General features: G+C 35.5%; 1 long non-coding RNA gene and 1 other non-coding gene across 2 annotated transcripts in view; both read right to left on the bottom strand.

Moving 5' to 3' along the window:
• Window positions 1-20,979, bottom strand: part of LOC111185548 (uncharacterized) — a 519,315-nt gene that overhangs the window by 96,822 nt on the left and 401,514 nt on the right. The gene's annotated exons all lie outside the window — the stretch shown is intronic.
• On the bottom strand, window positions 9,201-9,321 carry LOC115803301 (U5 spliceosomal RNA). The gene has a single exon (XR_004023985.1). It is a non-coding gene; the product is annotated as a U5 spliceosomal RNA (small nuclear RNA).

Below are 20,979 nucleotides of genomic sequence, written 5' to 3'. Positions count from 1 at the left end.
CCATCTACAGACCAGGAAGAAAGCTCACACCAGAACCTGACCATACTGGCACCCTGATCTCAGACTTCTAGTCTCCAGAATTATAAGAAAGTAAATTTCTGTTGTGAAAGCCACCGCAGCTATGGTACTTTGTTATGGCAACATAGCTAAGCTAATGGGACTATCACTATATACATAACATACATAAAATAAGTCAGTTAATATAAAATGCTTAGAATCATGCCTGGCACATGTTAAGATCACCATATTTTTTAACAATTATTTTTATTTGGTATCTAGAGTCATAAACATTATAAAAGCTTAGATTATCAAGAGTTCTTAAAGACTACCCAGTTCAACTGTACTTTATCCTCACAGTTGCCAGCAGCTGGTTTTCCTATATGTTATCTAAAGCCGCCAAACTGGCTTACCCTGTTACACAATTAAATGTTAGCAGCATACCCAGGCCTCCAAACTCTCATCACATTATTTTAGGAAGCAGCATTCAGAGTGCAATTTTAGAGTTATGATATTTTTAAAAGTAACAACAATTGTATTTCTACTAGGCTCATTTTATTCTAATAAAATCTGTCTAGATACTTTAATTGTAATGTTCACACAGGGCAAAATCCATACACATATATACTGTATATCTATATCCATCCTTATAATCCATCTATCTATCCATCTGTCTAGATTGATAGATATGTTTATATACAAACACATACATACCTTCAAAACAGAACTCAAAAAAAAGTAAAGTCAAAAGAAAGACCTGGTTATTTGAGTAATAAGACTTTTTTCGTCTCTAGAAACAAAATTGTTTCCTAGGGGCTACTTCCACGGAAACCACGTGCTAGAATAAATTGTACTTGATAGTTTTTAATTGATTCTATATAGAATGTTTTGAGGCAAAGATATTTTTAATAGTTCTTAATGCCTGTAGGTATATCCAGAATTGAATTAGTGTTGTTTAAAGTTATTCATTACCTACAGTTAATGGCAGACTAATTTCAGGGAATTGCTTTAAATTTTTATCTACTATAGAGTTTAGTTAACTTTTGTTTTCTTAGAAATGATTTAACATAATATCAAGTTGCACACTGCTTTGAGATATCTTTTTCTTTATATTCCTATGGCTAGCCTTCAGATCCTTTATCACAGCACTCCTAGAATATTCTTCTAATTTTACTTTCCTTCTCCTTCAATCTGAGACACAGTATAAAGTAGTATTAAGGGCACAGATGTTTACATTTGAGCCCACTAATTCAGATTTCAACTCTTCTACTTTCTGGGTAAATGAGTTGGAGAAAATTACTCAGCTTTTCTAAGTTAGTTTTGCATAATGTTTACCCCATCTTCCCTGCAATGACTTCTCACTGGTTATAAAATGCAATCCCAATTGTTCTTGTAGTCTGTCAGTTCCACAACCATGTAACCTACCCCTTGCTATGTAATCTGACATCTGCACCAAACTAAATATTGTACTCTCTTGCCTTTTTTAAGCCTATTCTACATAAACTATTGTTCATGCAATTTTCCTTACCTGCATGTGGGTTTTTTGGTAAGTCCTCTCATTATTTTTCTTGTTAGCTTTTTTCATTTGCAATTGTTTTTATTTAGTAGATTGTATTTTTTACAGCTGTTTTAGGTTCACAGCAAAATTAAGTAGAAGGTAGAGATCACTTTTTCCATGAAAATTCCAATCTATATGAGTTGCCATCTATATGTTTAATTTCACACAGCTCTTACTTGTGATATTATTCCTTATATTACTTTATTTGTCACCACTCTATTTCACTTGTTTTGTATTGCAGAATTTAAGTTAGCATTATTTTGGCAGTACCTCAATGATTCTCTCTAGTGACCACAGAAAATATGAGGTTAGATGAAAAGTCTATTTTCCCCACACATCTCTCAGGGCTCATACTAGCATTTTCTCCAAGAATAAAATGGAAGGATGAGTTCTGCAAAGCATGTTATTCAATTTGTTCATTGTGGCAGACATTACTACTGTCCTACTGCTACCTGGATCCTGGCTCCTTCTAGACATATGATGATAGGACTGTACTGTCTCACTCTGCTGAAGTTAAGTATGGCCATTATCACATGCTTTGACCTATAAAATGTGAACATAACTTGCATTATAACTTTCAGCTAGAAGCATTAATTTGCCAGTTCTCTATGCCTTTCTTTTCCTCTGCCATTGCAATCATGGGAGCATGTGTAGATGTGAATGTTTAATGCTACACGTGTTTATAGAGGAAAAGTGTATGGAGAGTTTCCCAGATTCAAAATAAATTTGCATGAGAGAGGAATAAACTTTGGACTTTAAGCCACTGAGATTTAAGCCATGGATACTGGTTGTTATTGTAGCATAACCTAACAAATCCTGACAGACATAAATACGTAAGTTTATCTGAACAACAAAAAAATAGCATCTGAGTCTCTTTTACCTACTACTCTTTAATTGTTCTTTAGATAATGAGTTGATTGCATTTCTTAGTCCACCTTTACTCACTAACTCATTAAGTAAAGATTCATTTAAAGTTTTCTATATGCATGAAACTGGACAAGTTGTTGGGGATGAAAATAATAAACTGGATAGATGTGATCCCTAACCTGATGTATCTGACATTCTTGTGCAGAAGGCCAAACATGAATAAATAAATAAATATAATTCAACAAACAAAACAGTTATAAAATGTTATAAGAGCTATAAAGGAAATAAGCAACAGTCTAACAGAGAATACAGGAAACTTACTTTAGTTATGATAATCAGAAAATCTCTATGATGTGGTGAGATTTTATCTGAGTCCTAATGGCTGAAAAGGACACTTTAAAGCAACTGCACATACTGAAAAATTTTGAAAGTCACCACACGTGCCCAGGGAAATGTGTAGGCTCAGAAAAGACCTAGACGATCTAAAATTTATACCTCAGACTTATCTGTGTCACAGAGGCAGTGTACATCAATCAAAAACAAAACAAAACAATAAACACACAAACAACCCCCCCCAAAGTAAAGCACAGCAAACCGTAGGGAAGTAGGATAATGTGATCTCCAGGATTAAAGCCATTAGATTTAACTGTCCAGTTTTCAATAAAAGAATCATGAGGCATACAAAGAAACAGGAAAGTATGGCACATTCAAAGGAAAAAAATCAACAGAAACTGTCCCTGAAAAAGACCAATGGCAGACCTACTGAACAGAGACTTTAAGGCAACTGCTTTGAGTATGCTCAAAAAAAATGAAAGGAAGATGTGGAGGAGGTCAAAGAGCAATGTGTGAACAAAATGGAATGACTGATAAAGAGATAGAAAACATAAAAAGAAACCAAAAAGAAATTCTGGTGTGGAAAATACAATAATTGAAATGAAAACCTCACTAGAGGGATTAAAAGACAGATTAGACCAGGCAGAAAAAAGAATCAGTGAACTTGAAGATAGGACAATGGAAATCATCGTGACTGAGGAACAGAAAGAAAAAATATTAAAGAAATGTTAGCAGAGCCTAACAGACCTGTGGGAAACCATCAACTGGATCAATATATGCATTGTGGGAGTTATATAAGAAGAGAGAGAGGAGGGGGCAGAGAGAATATTTAAAGAAATAATGGCTGAAGTATCCAAAATTTGATGAAAGGCATGAACATGAACTTCCAAGGAGTTCAGCAAACTCCAAGTAAGGATTTGAACTAAAAACTAAAAGACACCCACATCAAGACATGTTATAATCAAATTTTTGAAAGACAGACAAAGATGGACTCTTCAAAGCAGCAACAGAAAAGTGACTTGTCACATACAAGGAGGATCTATAGAAAGATTAGTGCTATATAAATCAAGAAATTAAAGATATAAATAAATGGAACACATCCCATGTTCATGGGTTAGAAGACAGTATTGTTAAGATGTCAATACTACCTAAAGTGATTAACAGATTGAATGCAATCCCTATCAAAATCCCAATGACTTGTTTTGCAGAAATAGAAAAACCCATTCTAAAATTCATATGGAAACTCAAGCACCCTGAATAGCCAAAACAATCTTGGAATAAAGCTGGAGGAGTCACATTTCCTGATTTCAAAACTCACTACAAAGCTACAGTAATCAGTACTGGCATAAAGGCAGACATATAGACCAAAGGAATATAATAGAGAGCCCAGAAAAATAAACTTTCACATATATGATCAAATGATTTTTGACAGAAGTGCCAAGACCTTTCAGTGAAGAAAGGACAGTATTTTCAACAAATGTTGCTAGGAAAACTGAACATCCACATGCAAAAGAATGAAGTTGGATCTCTACCTAACGCCATATATAAAATTAATTTAAAGTGGATCAAAGATCTAAATGTAAAACTTAAAACTATCGAACTCTTCAAGAAAACATAGGGCAAACATTTCACAATATTGAATTTGGCAATGATTCCTTGAATATGATACCAAAGGCACAGGCAACAAAAGAAAAAAAGACAAATTGCGCTGAAAACTAAAAAGTTTTGTATATCAAAAGACTATCAACCAAGTAAAAAGGTAACACACAGAATGGGATAAAATATTTGCAAATCATTTATCTGATAAGGGATTAATGTCTACAATATAGAGAGATCTCCTAATGCTCAACAACAAAAAAAACAAAGAATGTTATTCAAAAAATGGGCAAAGGACTTGAATAGATATTTCTCAAAGAAGACATACAAATGACCAACACATATGTGAAAAGATGTTTAGCATCATTGTTCATTACCAAAATGAAAATCAAAACTACAATGAGGTACTTATTCAAATCCATTAGGATGAATACTGTCTAACAAATAAACTGACACAGAGAAAATAACAAGTGTTGGTAAGGATGTGGAGAAAATGGAATCCAATACACTATTGGTAGGGATGTAAAATGGTAAAGCTACTGTGAAAGGCAGTATGGTGGTTCTTCAAATAATTAAAAGTAGAATTATCATATGTCCAGCAGTTCTAATTCCAGGTGTAGAATTGAAAGAATGCCTGGAAGAGTTATTTGTACACTCATGTTCATAGTAGCATTGACAGATGACTGGATAAACAAACTGTGGTGTATACATTTGGTCCTATGTATCTGCAGGCTTTGCCTCTGCAGATTCAACCAACCAAAACTGACTGTTGATTGAATCCATGGGTGCAAAATCCGCAGATACAGAGGGCCAACTATATTCATTGTACTATGCCATTTTATATAAGGAACTTGAACATCCATGGATTTTGGTATTTGCAGAGACTCCTGAAACCAATCCTCCAAGGATACTGAGGGATGACTAGACATACAAGGGAATATTATTCCACCTTAAAAAGGAAGGGAATTCTGACATATGCACAACATGGATGAACCCTGAGGATATTATGCTAAGTGAAGTAAGCCAGTCACAAAAAGACAAATACTGTATGATTCCACTTACATGAGGTACCTAGAGTAGTCACTCGTTGAAACTAAAAGTAGAATGGCAGTTTCCAGGGGCTGCGGGTAAATGGGAATGGACAGTTATTATTTAATGGGTATAGAGTTTCAGTTTTACAAAATGAAAAGACTTCTGGTGATGATGGTCATGGTGGCAGCACAACATTATGAATCTATTTAACACTAAAATGGTAAATTTTATATTATGTGTATTTTACCACAATAAAAGAATTAGAAAAAAAAAATACGCTGGCCAGGAGGTGGGCTACTCAGAGCTCTCTTCTGGCAATTGGAATAAAAGAGCAGAATATAGTTGGAGATGCTGTACCCTGGGGACAACATCTTAGAGATGAGTGAAAACAAAAAGAAAAATAAAAAAAGAAAGCATGAAGGTGGTTGTTACTTTTAGATTTACGGTACAATTGCACTGATTTATATTATAGCCTTTGTAGTATTTGGGAGTTGGAGACAATTCACAATCACTCTATGAAATGATGATTGTAAGATAATTAAATAGAGCACATTGTGACAGGGTGTAGTTAGATCCTGTTTTTTAAAATCATTTTGACACTCTCTGCCTTTTAATTAGTTAGTCCATTAACCTTTAAAGTGCTTATTGATAAGCTTGGTTTGCTTCTACCACTTTGTTTTCTACTGTCTCCTTTCCTTTGTTGTTGCTGCTGTTGTTTTGTTCTTTGGTTTCTCCTTGCCTGTTTTTTAAAACTTTAATTTTTTAAATTCCATTTTTTCCCCAGGCTTTCTAGTTTAATACACACACATCAGCACCTTAAACTCCACATTTTGGGGAGAATTTGGAAAAGTGGGGAAGGACTCCCAATCCACACTGACAAACACAGAGTTGTGTTTCAGTAACATCAGGTTAATTTCCATTTTAATTTTTACATTGGCTTTTACTTATGCTTATTTTCATTTTAAGTAGTTGCCACAGTGATTAAAATATATTTTTAACTTTTTCATATGTCATCTACGGTTAATTTTGTATCAGTTCATGTAAAACATAGACATCTTAAAAGTGTGGTGTCATACTGTACAACATAAACCGTTCCATAAATAATATTGTCCTGTACATACATTCATCTTCTTTATTTCAATTAATATTTTTATGAGACATATATCTGCGCAGTTCTAGTTTATTGTAACTGGTATTTATACAAAGGATTATTTAATATATTTTATAAATTTATTTCTTGCTGATAGGCTATTGATATAGTTATAGCCACCTTAAAAAAAAAAAAGCCAGTTTTGTTAGGGTCCTCCAGAAAAACAGAATCAATAGGAGACAGATACATAGGTTCATAGATAGATACATAGATATAGATGTATAGTATACACAGACACAGAGTATAAGTCCCATTATGAGGGCAGGAGAAGACCAATGTCCTAGTTCAAGTGGTCAGGCAGAGAAAGAGCCTGAATTCTCCCTTTTGTCACCTTTTTGTTCTATTCAAGCACTCAACCGATTGGATGATGTCCTCCCACATTGTGGGAAGTTATCCGCTTTACTCAGTCTACTGATTCAAATGCTAATCTCATCCAGAAACACCCTCATAGACACACTCTGAAATAATGTTTAGCCAAATATCTGGTCACCCCATGGTCTAGTCAAATTGACACATGAAAATTAACCATCACACCAATAGTTCTAGAATAAAAATTCTTGTACTTGTTTTCTTATGTATATGTATTAGTTATTAACTAGGGATACACTTAAAAGTAAAATTGCTATGTGAAAGTGTATGCCCATCTTCAGCTTCACTAAATATTCCCAAATTGCTATCTGAAGTGGTTAAATTAAATGAGACTGTCATCAGCAACAGATGAAAGTTCTATCTGGTTGTTCCACAAACATGCCAGTCTTGACAGTCTCTTTAGTTTTTACTTTTCTGATGACTTATGGGAGTAGGAATAGGGCAACAGTTTTCTCTGGGGTGTTTCGCTGCAATAGGGCAAACATTGTCTAAAAGTTTTCTGCTTTACTAGGGTGCCCCTTTCCTAATCCTTTGACAAGAGAGAGTAAACTTTTTGTGGGGCTCTTTTTAAAATTTGTCTTTACCCACTGGCATTTCTAGGTTGAAAGTTTCTTCACTCAGTCCAAGATATATGAGGCAAAAAGAAAACTCTAGGAACATGCTACAATATGGCTAATCAGGTCCCAATGTTCCTAGCTTGCCTACCTTCTCTCTCTTTCAGAGTTTTCTTGTGTGTGTGTGTGTGCGTGTGTGTGTGTTTAAATATGTAATTTGCAAGGTTTTAGCTGTATTTAATGGAACAAATAGGGAGACCTGCATCTACTCCATCTTCTGTTATTTCATATGAACTTTGCAATTGGTTTGTTATGTGTTGTGAAAAACCCAGTTGTGATTTTGACTGAAATCACTTTGAATTTAGTTATTGATTTAAGGAGTTTGACTTCTGTGTTCTGCAAGTGCTTTATAATTTGCTACATAAGGTTCTTGTACATATTTTGTTAGACATATTTCTTCATACATTTTACATTTTTACCAGTAGGATCTCTTATTTTCTAATTGGTTATTGCTGACATATAGGAATGTTGGTGATTTTTGTATTCATATCTCAGATCTTGTAACCTTGAACTCTCTAATGCTAATATTTTATCTGCAAATTCTTTTAGAGTCAATATGTGCATTATCATATAATCCACAAATAACAACTGCTTTGTCTCTTTTTCAATTTCTTCTTATATATATATTTTTTCTTATCTTATTGCATTTTCTAGGATACCCAGTAGTTAATTTGAAGACATCTCTATTTTATGCCTGATTTAAAAGGACACTCATTTTTTATTATTCTGTAATTAAAATCTTTCATTATTCATTTATATTTCAATAATTATAGCTTTCTCTTCTTCCTGTTAGTGTTAATATATGAGATTTTAACTGTACACATCTAGAAACATTAAAAATTTGTTTAAGGAAAAAGATATTATGTCATAGTTAATGTAATAAAGATTCTCTAAAGGCATGATATTATAAAATCAGTTTACTGCTTTACAGAATTATAAAGAAATTTAAGTGGATTTTAGCTGTAGTCTGTTTTTTTCCTTGAGGCCACTGATCAGACTTAGTATTTTTACATGTAATTACCAGAGTTATCAAGTAGACCAGGTGTTAGTAACTGAAATGATGGTAACTCCATATTAATCATCTTCTTGTACTCATATATATATATAGACTATATATAGACTAAGCTTTATTTAGAGTGCTCATTTGTATACCTTAAATAGGTAAAATTTCATTCTTATGTTTCAAAGAAAAACATATTTCTGTCTGTAATTCTTAATAGGGTAAATTATTAACATATTTTAATTAAACTCAACTTAACCCAGATGTCAGCTAGGGTCTTCTTGACATTAAGATTGTGGTAGGAATTATTCAAATACACACATTTAATGGCTGAGAACTTCACAAGATTTCTGCTAATCTCTGGTGTTAAAGCACAGTTCAGTTCCTTCATCTGTACTATCAAGTACAGATATTATATTCTACCACCATGTCAAAATTAGTATAAAGCTCAGCCTTTATGCCTGATTGGGCAAGAGAATTCATTACACCAAGAATTTTATAAATTGGTTTATGGGTTCAGATTGCATCAAATTCCACACTGATTTCCACTGACGTGCAGAACAAACAACTGTTCCTCTATTATTTTCTGTCCCCTGGTGCAGCGTTACAGAATCTAGACCAAGTTCCTTCTGTGTCTCAGCACCTGTCCTTTTTGTATATTTTAAAGTCATCTTTTATTTTTCCAGCCTTGTTTATTCCCACAAGCCCTCAAAAAATTGAAGCAACAGTCATGCTTTTCCCTCCCCTCATGAATCTTTAGTAAAAGGCAAAAGATTCATTCAATTATGAAAAGAAGCATGACTATGGATTTAAAGTCATCTTTAAAAATAAAATTGTCGCTTTTTTCCATATAAAAAATGCATCACTTTGTACAACAAATTAGTAACTGTTTCCAAAGTAACATAATATTTATAAACTTCTTACATGTGCATCTTCATCATTTCTCTAAAACAAATTCAGTTTTGTGGTAATTTCATAGTCACATTTTTAAAGTGTTCGGTACTACTAGAATTAAACCTTATTAACTTCTATGAAACAGTCATATCCAAAAGAACGTTACTCATTAAAACCACACTATAAATCATATTTTCAGAGCATGAACCCAGAGAAGAACATAGCAGAAAATGAATAATCTATGCAGCTTGATGCCTTTTCACATATTGATTTACATGTCACTTGTCTGCAATTATTGTTTAAATACAATTCACTCTTTCCCAATAGGATACTATTATCATTACTGCATACAAGGATCAGACTTACATTAAAATGGTTTAAACCCAAGCCCAACTTTATTATTGTTTTGTTGTTTTCACTTGGAATATTAAAGATTATTTTAACACAAATGGAACACATATACTTGAACATTGTAGTCATCTGTATTGGATTCTATCATTCATCTAAGATCTTCTTCCTGATATTTATCAATATAAGATTGGCTAACCCTTCTCGTGACAAGTGTAAGAGCATGTTGATGGCCTGAAGACCATCACCTATACGGTTTCTGTCTGTTGCATTGTTTGTACAGGGGAATCCTATAACAAAGATGCTAAGTATGATTTCCTACTCTGAAAATTAAACGTTTCACCTATTTTTTTAAAAAAGAAATTAAAGAGGAATCTCAAGTCAAACCAAAGATTCCTTCCTTCATGATAACTGCCCCCAAATAACCCCACATGGGATGGACATGCTCATTCATTTTTGCTTCATTCTCTATCTTCAAACTGGAGACAGTAATCAGATGCAATTATTAGAAACCCCGACTTCATCATTCCTACCCAAGGGTGAAATGGCCTAGAGTCAGTGCTTCCAATTACGCTGGGTGGCCCAGAAATGGACAAGCTGATTTATAGATAGCTGTGCTTAGTTCTATCCCAAAGGTCCCAGAGGAAGCGCCTGGAGCAGAAGCTGAATCTCCCTATCAAGTGGCTCTCAGCTCTGTCACTAGCTACAGAATTAAATAGAAGGCTGAACCTGGAAGAGAGGTTTTTTTCTCTTACACTATGGTCAGTTCTTAAATCACTCTGACATTAATAGGAAAATTCCATAGGCACACTTGCATGTCCTCATTAAAGTATAGAAATTAAAGAAGAAGTGACAGAGTAATCACTAAAACCAACGACAGAGGAGATGCCCACAGGAATAACAGACTCAGTTCACATTTTAAGTAGTTCAGTCTGAAAAATTCAAAATGCAAATTCCTTTTAGGGAACTGGTATCAAAAGCATGCTTGGTCACATATAACATGTCCCATGCTGTTTTGATCAACTGAAATTATTCTTACTATTTTGGGCTTTTTAAACCATTTGCTACAGAATTCTTCTTTTTGACCATCTTAAAGAGGGAGTCAGTAAAAGAGTAAAATTTAACAGACTTAACATTGCTTTGTTTATTGTTGGGTAGAAAGTAAAGCCCTACCTATTCTCTGCTTCCACGAGAAGCAGACACACACACACACACACACACACACACACACACACACACTTCTCCAAGGTACTTCATGGAAGCTGACTTTTAAAACAACTCCTTGTCATTTTGGACATAGTGCAAAATCTAGAACTTTATAATATAAAACCTATACCAAAATGGCACATCTCCTTTTTTATTTTCAAAGATATCAATTCTTTCCACATAAAGGAAGGAGCCGGAAAATGAAAAATGCTTTTTAGTCCATAACCTGAGAAGTTCCAAATCTTTTTTGAAACTAACCATAAACAGTCCTGGCAAAAGGCAAAAGAGAAATGTCTATATTCAAGTGAATATTTGCATGGTTTTCAAGACCCACCATGATTAGATTTCTGATTTTGATGCAAAGCAAAATGCTACCTAAAAGACAGTTTTCTGGAAAGAAACTTTTAATGGTGATTAAGAGGATGAGGAAGTTTAGAGAAAGAAATAAGAAATTTATAGTGTCTGACTTGTATAGAAAGAGAGAATGTAAAGGGAGGCCTGCATTCCTCTGTGGAGATGTGATCTGCTATCTAAAGCTAGAATTTTAAGAGAAAATGGTACAGGAAAAAAAAATTCACATTCCATCACCTCAATAGCCCTCCCTTCCTTGGCAAGGGTATCTGTCCACCATAGCAAATGGTGTAGAGGAGAGATGCTGAGCATTTAATGTGTTTAATAAAATTATATTATGCTGCGGACTTGCATTTGTCATCCTTGTAAGGTAATAAAAATCTACCTTTCCTGAGAAAGAATGACACCTGTAAAACTGTTCCAGGCAGGTTAAAAATTTTGAAAATGCAGAGTAATCATAAACCTACAAGACATCCAAAGAGGGTAAGATTCAGGGATCACTGTGAAATTTTTGTTTTGGGGTAAACTGCAGAAGCTAGAGTTTCAATTGTAAGTAAAAGAAAACAAGCAAACTTAAAAGTGCCATTTCTTTTTTGTGTATGTGCTTAAAAAAAAGAAGAAAGTTCAGTATCATCATTAACAAGTAACATTTAATATAAGGATCTAGAAATAGTAGTTGAAAGTACCTGTCAAAGGGGGTGGGGGATAGGAAAAGGATGATGCATTGTAGAGGCCACTCAGAAATTCAGTTCAAATATGTATTCATCCAGACACAAGATGCTGCTGAGAGAGGTGAAGGAGGTTGATTTTTTTATACATGTGAAGTGATTGAAGAACTAAGACAACGTGTGTACTATAGCATCAATTATCAGAGGAGCTCTGAGAAAGGAAAGATCCAGGTGAATAATAGACATCTGAGAAGGCTTCACGGAGAAGGAGGAACCTAAACTAACCTAAATGAGAAAAGTGGAATTTCAATCAGCAAGTTGGAGGAAGAGAAGAATGAGTTCCAGATGGGAAAATAGCCCAAACAGGAAGGAACTAATATTGTCTATTTGGGGCCTGAGATTGTCCAGGATAGGTAATAGTAGAAAAGGTTTACTTTAATATGTGAGGAGAGATGAGGTTAAATAAAAATTATGGAGAATATTAGATTAAGTAGTTTAAATGCTTTACACACAAAAACAAAAACTACAACAACACTATAGGACCAATTTTATTTAACTAGCATTACCTCATGTTATCCAAATAGCAACTCTAGAAACACACGTAGTAATATTATCCCCATTTTACATATGAGGAAATTAAGGCTTGAAGTAGTTGACTAATATGATTACGTGGATATAATTTAGAGAAGTCAGGATTAACACCCAGGTTTGTGATTTTAAAGTCCATGCTCCTGACTGCTATATTTCATTGCATCATTATAATTTTGTAAAATACATATCCTTGGTCTCTACAAGTATTTCAGTAAAGAGAAATAAAAACCATTGCATTGATTAGAATCACATATGTATATGAAACAAGTTGAACATTCTCTAATGTTGAATGCAGGTAGAAGGAGGGATAAAAGAGATTGTAGAACAATTAGTCAGCTGGAGCTATAAGGAACAGCTCATGAGTGGCACAGGGTTTTTATAAGCCCGGTCAAGGAGTCTGGACCTTATCCAGAGGAAAATGGGGGAGCCATTGGAGCATCGGCAGTAAGTGGAATAATCACGTATGCTTTAAAAACATGCTCTGGTTACAGTGCAGAGAATGGTTGGATGAAGTTGGTGGTGGGGAACACTATTTAGCTAGCTGTAGAAGGAATCAAAGCTCAAGGTAATGGTGGCCTGACTTAAGAGGCAGAAATAATGGGCCTTGGTAACTGAGTCAAACGATATCTAGGTTTGTGACTTGGACAATGGGAGACAGTAATTCTACTTATAGAAGTCGGGGATCTCAAAAGGACAGGGAGAAATGATGAGTTCATTTGGGGACTTTGTAAGTTTGAAGTGTTTTGGTGGCATTCAAGTAGACATATCTAATGGTTGGAGATACAGATATGATACTCAGAAGTGAGGTGTGGCCTAGGTGTCAAGATTTGTGATTCGTTAAAGCCATGGGAATATGAAAGATTATCCAGGATGAGTGTGCACAGTAAGAAAGGAAGGGGGAATTAAGACAAACCCCCCAAAAACAAAAGCCTTTCAACAATAAACGAAGAGGATACTAAAGAGGGGAATTAGAAAAAATGACACCAGAGAGGAAACCTACTCTTGTGTGTGGGGTACTTGAAATTAAAAAGAGAGGTTTTTCAAGATGGAAGAAGGGACAACCTATAGCAAACGCTGATGAGAGCTCCAGTTAGATTAAGGAGACAAGAGACCACTGAGTCAGCAACTGAAGACATTACTAGTCATACATCCTAAAAGGATTAGAGGCCAAATTATAATGGATTGAGAGGTTAATTATTTTAAAAAGCCGGTGTATGTAGATTAGTAATTTCCAAAGATCAGTGCTAATGCCTAATCAAGTTTTCACAGATCAGAAGCAAACCCCCAAAACTAAAAGCATCAGTTTTGTTTGATGAAGCTAAATTACTCTATGAAATTGTTACCCTAAGATAATATCCCTCCAAATTTTTAATACTAAAAATACATTTCTGTTATGAAGTGAGAGTGTTAGGAGATAGTAGTAGTAATTTTCAAATACTCTTGCTAGTTGAATCTATATACCATTCCAAATTCTGCAACCTACCATTGCTGCTGAATTTCAAGTGTTTGATTCTAAAGGAATGGGTATCCAAAAGAATGTCTCAGCATTCCCTGATGGGTAGAGGGGAGGTAGAATAAAGGGGAATGCTACATGTCTGGCAGTGGTATTTGCTTCTTTCTAAGTACAGAGTATAGTTCTGAAGGGTCAGTAGAGAGGTATTTGCGTTTTGTCTTTGGCAGTTTCACTATGTTGTCGATTATTACACTGCAATGTTCTAATAGGAGTTTCATCATGCATTCAAATTGAATAGAGGATTCATTTAGCCACCACAACGAATTGAGCTCAGCAGGCTTCACTTCGGGAACTTCTGTGGTGTCAAGTGGTCAGTCCTTCAGTTTTAATTTCTAGATACATGAGATGCAAATTCCATGATCTTTTCTTCTCTGACAGTCAGAGCAAATGGCTCCAATTACATTCTAACATATCCTTAACTGGGAGGTAAATCACATCAGCTTGGGATGTGGTAAGATGAATCCCAAAGAAAAGATTAATTATCTTGTAAAGGTATTGTATTATCTTAATTGTTCACATCACTCAAGCTTTTCTAATTAGAAAAGTAAATACCAACCTAGGCAGGTTTTGCCCTTGCACAATTAAAAAAAGGCTAAACATTTACATGAATTATACCTTTTCAAATATTTAAACTTGATAAGGCCAGCCATCACTTTATACTTGTTTTCCTGTCATCAGACTTCCCAAAGGTCAATTGTATTTCTCTTATAAAAAGTGAAAGAATAACAGTCTCCTATTAAGTAACATAAATATTTCAGTGTATTGATGCTGCAATCAAGCCTACCAGTCCACAGTCCTCCAGCCCACGACTGTTCAGTGGTTTCCAAGATCCAGGATGCTTCTCTCCATCTGATCTATTCCAAGCATACTTTTAGCCCAGTGGTTTATTTGAAAACCCAAAGGAGATTATACACAATTCTTCTGTCTTCTCCCTTCAAGCAGCACCTGTCATTTCTTGTACAGAATGTTTCCCATTTCACCTTTGTCTCTGGATAAATTTAGTCCTTATTAAACAATCAGAATTGGATCCTGCCTCCCAGAACAACTCTTACCTCAGAGAAATTAATCAGACTCTCTCATGAGTTGAGTTCCAACATGTCCTAGACAGGCCTTGTTGACACTAGAGTATCCTTACTATTATGAATATTTTTCTTGATAGAGTACCCAGCATACAGTAGGTACTGAGAAGTGACCCACTGTCTCTGTGTTGGTTTCTGGTCTTCGTTTTGAAGCAGTGTGGTCCAGTGTTTGAAGAACAAAGACTTTGTACCCATACGGATATGCATTTGAATCTGGCTGTAAAACCAATTCTGTTATCTTGGGGAGAATGCTTCACTTCACTTCACTACAGAAGCAGAGGAATGCCTCCTTCCACTTCTGTAAAATGACATTAAAAATAATACCAACCTATTAGGAAGGTGTAAGGGATTAAATGATACCATGCATGTTATACACTTAGCTCAGTGCCAGGCACCCAAGTTCTCAATAATTGTTGGCTCTATTGTATTTTATTACTATAATTTATAGCCTCCTTACTGAAACTCAGTTTGAAATCTGTTTCTGAGGTCAGAATCAGAAGTGAAATATTCTTGTCATTTAAAAAGGTCATCTGAACTTGCCTGCATAGCAAATGCTTCTCTGGGTTTTAGTTCAGATATGTCTCTTTCATTCTTATATCTTCAAAGTGGGAGACTTTCAGAGGTCTGATGGGCTGTAACACACTGTTTCTATAGCTGGTTTACCAGCTCATTGATTTGCAGCATTTCACTTAGGGCTGTTCTCTTTCTGACAGGAAGGCTTGAGGGAGATGATCTTAAATGCCAGGAGGATTTTCCATGTGGTCACAGGGGAAGAACACTGTGAGCATCTGGGCGCAGCATACAGAGAAGATTTTGAGGGTTGTGAAGCTCCATTTGTGTGTTCAGTTAATGGACCCTTGGGCTTGAGGACAATGTACTGTGGAAGGTAAGAGGGGTTAATTCATTGGTAGCTCGATTTGTGGAACTAATTCCTCAGTCTCATTTACATTTACATTAGCAGGACGTCTTTAACAGTGAGAGAGCTGTGATGTTGGATGAAATCACAGCTAACATGTTAGATTTTATGGGTATGATCTCTTTGTGTTCTCTAGCCAGTTGCCTGGAAGCCATAGATCCTTATTTACCCTGACAAGCTCTGTTCCTCTAGTGTGGTCAAGAATTTCTCCCTAGAATTTTTTTTTTTTTTTTTTTTTTTTTTGCGGTACACGGGCCTCTCACTGTTGTGGCCTCTCCCATTGCGGAGCACAGGCTCCGGACGTGCAGGCTCAGCAGCCATGGCTCACGGGCCCAGCCGCTCCGCAGCATGTGGGATCTTCCCAGACCGGGGCACGAACCCGCATCCCCTGCATCAGCAGGTGGACTCTCAACCACTGCGCCACCAGGGAAGCCCAAGAATTTCTCCCTAGAATTTCTGTGTCAGTCTTCAATCACTTTATCTTTAATGCCAGAACTTCTATCTAACCAAAATCATCTGATAACCTACCTTGATCTTCTCTTTACCACTTCCCTACCTTTGATAAAAATTAATTTGACTCCTTTGAAAACCAGTCACAGTCTCTTAAGACATTGCTTATTTATGGCCATTTGTTCATGGTTCACTTTTTAAAAAAATTTTTATCCGAGTACAGTTGATTTACAATGCTGTGTTAGTTTCTGCTGTACAACAAAGTGTGTCAGTTTTACATATACATACCTATACTCTTTTTTAGATTCTTTTCCCATATAGGTCATTACAGAGTATTGAGACAAGTTCCCTGTGCTATACAGTAGGTCCTTATTAGTTACCTGTTTAATATATAGTAGTGTACATATGTCAATCCCAGTCTCCTACTTTATCCCTCCCTTCCCACTTTAAAACCAGGTCTGAAGTATATGAAGTTGGTGCTACTAATCTAGTTATTGTGACCCTGAACAAGTCACCTAACTTCTCTAAACCTTGGTTAACCCATCAATAAAATGGGAATTATAACTTATACACGGTACAGTTGATTTGAGGACTACACAAAATCTTCTATGTGAAGCCTTTGGTGTTGATTTCCTAAACATTGTGCCTCCTACATTGTGCCTCCTATGCCAGAGAGAATGTTTCAAGAGACTTAGATTACTTGAAACCTGTTCCAACAGAGAAAGCAAGCACATCAAACTTTTCCCGATCCTGAGTTTCTGTTTCCTAACGTTTCTTCCTAAGCTCCAATCCAAGAGTAGATTGGGTTAGTCTACTTGAAAAAGTAGTTGCACGATTTAATGCCCCATATGGACTTCAGCCAAGCCGGTGATAAAAGCAGTAATTGATCAGTACTAAAAATATTCCTCTAGTGTTTAGGCTCAGGTTAATACTTGTATACATAGGTCATATTTTCTCTTCATGACCTCATTCTTAACCTGTGTTCTAAATTCTTTTCCAGACCTTTCCTAAAGGTAGATGAAGATGCATCTATACCCAAACTGATTATTTAATCTGCTTGTGTTTTCATTATATTATTGCTGTCATGAGGTGGTGTCCTGTTCTCAGGCCAATCAAGAATGAAGTATGCTTGGCCTAGCTGTGCCGGGAGTTAATCATTCTTCTTAATCAAATTCTTGTTGCGTTCTTGGCTACACTTACTCTTACAGTTGAAATGATGCACACCATTCCAAAGTACTGTCTCTATTCTCTTCTTGTTCAGCATCCTTCCCTCCTGAGGACTGGAAGGCTGGGACAAGTTCTTCCAAAATTATTATATCAACTTCTGCAGGCTCTATCAGCTCATCTTTACACCCCTCTAATCTTTCTGTAAGATAGACTCAGGCCATTAATACTTCTCACTCAATACTTAGCACAATGGCCAACACCCAGGAAGGGTTCAACAAAGGATAGACGGTATCATTATTACCATTCTGTTCCAGATACTATCCTGAGTGTTGCCAACACCAAAATGAATAACCATAGTTATTATTTGCAGAGTTCATCTTCATTTTGAAGTTTTGCTTAAATTACGTCTCCATTAATGACAGTAACTTTTCCTTGAGAACTCTATCTTTTCTTTCCCAATTTCCCTTGGATGCCATGAGCAGCATATCACAATTTCTGGCTAATGCTGTTGGATAATACTTATAACCAATGAACTGAGCTCCTGTGTTAAAACTTTCAAGAAGTTCATCCATTATTTCTCTTCTTAGCTCAAAGGAGGTTAAACATCATTTGCAAAACAAAGAACTAATAAGAATCTAACATAAACTGGAGAGTCCACAGGACTAAGAAGAGCAGATGCCCAGATGGCCAGTCATATTCCAGTCACCAGGCCGACCTTTGTCCCACTTTTCCATATGAGGATAGCTGTGGTTTGAAATAAATATTCAAGTGTTGCAAAGTCAAGTTGCTTGTATATGAAATATTCTGTGAGACTTGAAAATGGACATTTTCTCATTCAAGGTTAATAGCACTAAACCTAGAAAAGTAAATATGACCCATTTTACTCATTTCATCAGACTGAAATCTCCTTAAGAAAGAGGGCATGTTTTGCTCATTGCTTCAACCTCACTGTCTTATACATGCCTAATACAGGTGATTCAGTAAATATTCAATGAAAGAATAAATTCATTTTGCTGCCAATTTACCACCTAGGAAAGAACAGGGAGGAAGCAAGGAAATTTAAAAGCAGTAGGAAGTTTATTTGCAAGATTAGGGAAAGGCTATTCTGAACACATGGAAAAAATTAAGTGCAGAATAAGAATAAATCCATACTGTCACCCTCTATAAATCCATATTTGTTGTTTATTTCCAATTGATAGTTATTTTCCCCCAAGTTTACAGGTATTAACTAATGAAGAGAAAGAACTGAAATGCTGACTTCCTAAGATTTCAAAAGTTGGGGGAGTTACTTTGCCTTTGTTCTTTAAGTTAGTGAAATCTTGTTCAAACACATCCACCAACCCTTCACTCAGATGTCACTTTCCTGATTGCTTTTGTTACATGCCATTGAGTCATGGACATTTTACGGCTGACTCACGCAGTCGCGAGGTGATAAATCATAACCAGCAAATACCGTCACAGAAATTACAAATGATAGATGGCATTTCAGAGGACTGTCTATGGGAAACCAGGTATTTATTTTCACTTTGTAGCCACTTCTAAATAGCTTGCACTTGGCAATGGGAGTTGTCAAAAAAGTCAGAACTTACTGCTAGCTCACTGCTATTCAGGCACATAGGAGGAACTTGTTAAAAGTAGAGGATTTAGCTCCTTTGTTGTTCTAGCAAATTAAAACTGAAGTTGAGAAGTGTAAATCTGAAGAGAAAGCAAAACCAGTATGAGGTTCAGGCCTTTGGTGAGGAAAATTACTTGTTGCCATTTTTTTTTTTAGGGATGCTTCCTATATATCTGTCTCAGCAGGGTGAAAAAGTGACATAAAGTGGCTATACTTTATACATGAATCACCACTTTGGACTCAGTTTATCTGAGTATTATATCATTGTAGTCTGCGAATTATACATAGATTCTGGAATAGCATTCGAGAGCAAATGTTAGATCCAAATACCCAACAGCTTTTAAATGACTAATTAAGACTATTAACTAGTGTGTCTCTAATGAGCATTTGCTTTATATGTTTCACATAGTAACTTAGCCTAAAATTATGGTCTCTTCATCTGGGGCTTCCAAAACTATATTTCGTTAACATCGATAAAATTATTCTGCTATTTAAGGGAAATGGCTATGCCTTCAAAGCAAATTTAGTAAAATTTAAAAATTTATAAAATTCCAATATTTGATTCATTACCTTATAAATTGATATGATGAATACATTTAAGCACCTACAGTATCAAGAGGCAAGGGAATTCAAGGAAAACACACAAGTAGATCTGTGGATCTTTACAACACCTTTATCCTCGTATCATTGAAGAGAGCTGGACTTGTGTGTATTTTAAAACAAGGAAAATGTGAGTTAATCATTCTTTTGTTTTGTTTTGTTTTTGCTTTGTTTATTGACTTCCAAAAATTTGTTTTGTTTCTAACAAAGTTTTAAAAAGTTTAAAAATGTGTGAAGTAACACATTTTTTTCACCCAGAAATCACATGTACTGCAAAATCTCATCTCTGAGAACACTGGGCAGGAAAAGGCAAAGTAGGCAGCTTGAGATACAAACAATCCTTGCCATTTCACTTTCTGCAAAACTCACAACCCCCTGGGAAGAATGGAAGAAGAGGAAGAGGTGAGCTATTTACTATCTAAGAATATCTAATTAAAGTCACTTGAAGCTTTTACAGGAATATAAAATTATCTCTGGTGTACACTTAGAGGAACACAGGCATATAGATATTCCCATTCTCTTAAGAATTGTGCCAAGAAAGAAAAGCTGAAAAGGCATCTTCTTCAAAATTCTGAAGGGAAACTAGTCTTTAAGTAGGCACATTTGGTGCACTATGGATTAAAGTGTTTTAATAACATCCGTTTATCATTTTAACAGCAAGCATTTACTGTTAAAAAGGTGTGTGACCAGGTGCAAAGATCCTGAGGCTTAAATTTTCAAAAGACAATGTGAAGTCATGTCAGAAACGGGAGATGCTGCCCTTTTCTCTTTATGTGCCTAAAGTGTGTGATTTTCAAGTCCTGGCTCTACGAGTGACACAACTTTTGCTCAGAACACTCTCAATGGTCTTTTGTATGAGGAGATGATTGAAATAAGACTCAGTCACATCAAGTTAATTCAGGGTTATATTGGAAATCTTCCGACTGTTAGCCATGACAACACAGTAAATGTAGAAATGGTAAGAACAGACACTTAAGAAAAATCAGAGTTTATTTACTGCTTTCACATATATTATCTGAGGTGGTTCTACTAACAACCTTATATATATAGACCTTATCCACATTT

This window comes from Delphinapterus leucas, chromosome 3 (genome assembly GCF_059928025.1).
Source record: "Delphinapterus leucas isolate spDelLeu-1000000601 "Yukka" chromosome 3, BTC_Dleu_Yukka2, whole genome shotgun sequence".
Lineage (NCBI taxonomy): Eukaryota > Metazoa > Chordata > Mammalia > Artiodactyla > Monodontidae > Delphinapterus > Delphinapterus leucas.
The sequence above is the reverse complement of the archived record's forward strand: the minus strand, read 5'-3'. Positions and strand labels throughout refer to the sequence as shown.